Source organism: Helianthus annuus, chromosome 7 (assembly GCF_002127325.2).
Source record: "Helianthus annuus cultivar XRQ/B chromosome 7, HanXRQr2.0-SUNRISE, whole genome shotgun sequence".
NCBI lineage: Eukaryota > Viridiplantae > Streptophyta > Magnoliopsida > Asterales > Asteraceae > Helianthus > Helianthus annuus.
The window spans coordinates 98201597-98205442 of NC_035439.2; the positions used below are offsets into that span (position 1 = coordinate 98201597).

Below are 3846 nucleotides of genomic sequence, written 5' to 3' on the forward strand. Positions count from 1 at the left end.
ATCTCTTTCTTTTTGTTATCCCACCAGTCTTTTGCTTGACCCCTTAATTGACCCGTACCATAGGCTACGTAGTCTTTTTCATCACAATAAGTTCTCTCGAATACTCCCTCGATATCACTGAGCCACCATTGGCATACTATTGGGTCCACTTCCCCATTATATACTGGCGGTTTGCATGCCATGAATTCCTTGTATGAACAAGGCTTTCGTCCTCCAGACTTTTCTTTTGCTAAATTAGCATCATCTTCCAATTTCTTGATTCTCTCATCCACTATCGATAGAACCGTGTTTTGAATCTTATCAATAAAACCAGATAAACTATTTTCGATTGCCTTTCCAACCTCCTCGGCAATCACTTCTCTTATTTGTTCGGTGACTCTAGGCACCGCATCATCATCATTACCTCTGTCTGCCATCATTAATACTGAAATGTATACATCAAACGTTAAACATTTCATTTATAACATATGTTTTACATGTTTTGGTTTAATCAAGTTCATAACTTGATTCAACCATTCTTGTTTCATGCATTTCTCTTGTTTGAGTGAGCTTACACACTCTTTTCGTGCATATTAGTTCATGTTTCATTTCTATATTTTCTAAATCTTCTTAAAACAATTAACTCTTACCGGATGTTTGATCAAGCTTGAACCGACCACACCTTGTTAATAACCTGGCGCTCTGATTACCAACTTGTAAGACCAAACTTAAAATAACAGGATTTATGACATTTATCATGCATTTAGTACAAAAGTTTTTCGAGTTTACAAAAAAACTTCACGGTCTTAAGATCATACTTGATCATAATATTCAAGTCTACATCATGCTAGATAAACTTTCAAAACATAATTTCAAGTGTTTACATGTCACTAAAACAAAATAGACAAAATGCGGAAGCTTTGTTCGGTGTGTTCGGTTCTTGACATGGCTTGATCATCCTCCGGGGTCTAAAGAGCATCTTTACCTATCATACAATTTCATTTAAAAGATTAGAAATCAAGGCATTTGAACAAAATAATTAAATACAAGAAATTATATATTTTGTTTTCAGCCCCTTCACCCGGCCGTGTCAAAAGGATCACCCGGCCGTGTCAGCTTAACATATATTTTTCACAGCCCAGTCACCCGGCCGTGTCAAAAGGTCACCCGCCCGTGTCAACTCTGCACGTTTATTTTTCATCAAATTTACATCCAAACCTATCCAAACTCATTTTAATTGCTTGGGATTCGTTTCTTAACATGTCTAAGCTATCATCCATTACCCGGATCCATTATTCATATATTTTACGCTCCCGCTACCGGGTTTACGTTTTGCTTTATTTTGACCCGTTTGTTTACAAGTTCACCACTTGCATTATTGACATCTCTTGTTTTAGGCCACTTCACCCGTTTTCGTGTTTACCAATTATGGCTTTTCGCTCCCCTCCCGATGGAGCTTATGTAATAACTATCATGCTTAATTCCAAGGATTTAACCATGCTTTTCGAAATCATTTGACAAGCAAATATTCCGAACTTTGATCCTTCTACAAAGGTTCATGTTTTTACAACTCAACTTGTTTGACCCGTTACTTGTCTAAGTCACTTTGTCACTCTCGTGACTTAACGGTTTTCCTTGTTTACCAAATTTCAATATAACAAAGTAAGACCAACAACTAATCATAACGTAGCGAAATTATAAGTCGCGTACCTTCAAAGCGCACCCTTTAAGCGTGTATCACCTCCGGCTTGTCCACTTGACGACCCGGATTCTTTACCTAAAGAGTTCCATCTGAAATGCTTTAGAACTCTTTTACAATAAATAACGGACAATTTATTACGGTAATCAAATCTTCGTTTTTTTTGTCCGATTATCAATACTTTGATTTTCACTTAGGCGTTTCTACAAACACCTAGCGGGTGAGATTTCTACAAAATCATTGCTAGGTTCTTAATGTTATTTTCATCTATATCCACTTCAATTAAGCAATTTACACACTTTTAACACCCAAGTTACTGAATTTTATCATATAATTTCAGTTTTCACTAGAATGGAAATCATAATCCTAATGTTTATCAAATCTCTACAATTTCATCATTCACCAACAATGGTGATTATTAACTTCTCAAGAATCATGCAAAGATATTTACAAGAATGCATCTAGGGTTTACTCTAGAGTCTAGACATCATATTACTTCAGATTCATTCATGCATCACATATTTAAGCTAAATTTCAGTTTTTCACATTTAACCTAGAATTCAAGGTGAACAAAATACTGAAATTTTACATACCTTTTTGATCCCTACAACGAGGTGATCACTAATTCATGTTCAAGACTTGATTTAGGGCAGATTTGAGGCTTCAATTTAAGGATTTTGTGTGTAAACTAGGGTTTGAAGGAAACCCTTTGTCGCCCCTACCTTCTTCTGTTCGATCCAAGCACCCACACCAATGTGTGTTTGGGTGATTTTGTTTACTAATTAGTAATTAAGTTTCAAGTTTGGCAAGATTGGTCCCTAAACCTTCTTTAACTTACAATCAAAGTGATTTAACCTCATTATATGCCACCTTAAGTCTTGTATTTAACTAGGTTATAAATTCCTAGTTAAATGATTATGTAAATTTAAATTTTAATATAAGGTTTTTTATTTTCGGGTTGTTAGTATAGAAAGATTAATATTTATATGAGAGTGATGGTAAACAAAATCGATTTGAAAAAATAAATTGATTTTGATCTCTTTTAAAAAAACTTCTAGTTTTGTCACTGATCGGTTTTAATACTTTGAGTTACAACTATTTTAAAAGGTTCAAAATTTAAACTCAAACTAAATAATTAAGAGTAAAATTGCTCACTTGGTTTTAAAAGGTCCAAAATTGCTATACTACTTTTTTTATTTGTTTTATAACAATTAGCATCGTATTATGGGTTTTTACCTTATATATATATATATGATTGATAACTTTATATTGTAGAGCAGGTAGCGCCCGGTTTTTTTCTCGCTCTGGGCCCAAATGTTTTTTAACATTTCGAAGACGGGCCTAGCTTCTAGTTAAGCCTTTTAGCCTGTTTCAAGTATATTACTTGCAAATCAATTACAAATATCAGTTACTAGCATACTCTTATATATTTGAATGCTATGTAGACAAAAATTTATATTTCGACTCATATGCCATATAGACTATTTTGATGACATAAAACAATAGTTCATCAACTTTAAAAGCTTTACAATAATTTTATACCATTTTATTTCCCTGAAATCAAAGCTTTAAGAACAATCATAATTCAACATGAACCAAAACCCACGAGGTTAAGTGAGTGTTATCAACAAAAATTTTTGTTTCAGTTACTAAATCCAGTGTCTTTGTATTCATCATTTTTTTATACAAACTAATTCACACTATTTTCTTCCTTGTTAGATGAATAAATTAGGATGAGTCACATCAAACATTAAAGACCATATAAGATATTTATTGAGATCCATAAATACATTTCAGTTCAGTTCAGGGAAACAAGAGAAAGATTATCCCAGCTATAGTGTTGGTGGTATCAAATATTCACTGTATTATGTTTTGAATGAATGATTACAAGAATGAGATTACAATATATATATATATAGCATTTACAGGAGTGATTTGAGGAAACTATTTTAAGTAAAGGATATGCAATAATTCTGATGAAGAGAATAATGGATGTAGAGCAATCCATGGAGAGTAAGTCAAGGAGGATTATCCGTAATACGCCCCCGCAAGATGGAGGCTCCATTGGAGACGCCAATCTTGGATCTGAATTTTTGGAATGGACCTTTTGACAGTGGTTTAGTTAGGGTATCAGTTGGTTGATCAGCCGTGTGAATATGAAACACACG

The 3846-nt window shown here is 33.7% G+C and overlaps 1 long non-coding RNA gene across 1 annotated transcript; it reads right to left on the bottom strand.

Moving 5' to 3' along the window:
- Positions 1 to 750: 750 nt before the first annotated feature.
- LOC110866279 lies at positions 751 to 2399 on the bottom strand. Its single transcript, XR_002551291.2, has 3 exons — positions 2272 to 2399; positions 1690 to 1756; positions 751 to 964 (listed from the first exon to the last, which is right to left on the bottom strand). It is a non-coding gene; the product is annotated as an uncharacterized LOC110866279 (long non-coding RNA).
- Between the last annotated feature and the right edge of the window lie 1447 nt (positions 2400 to 3846).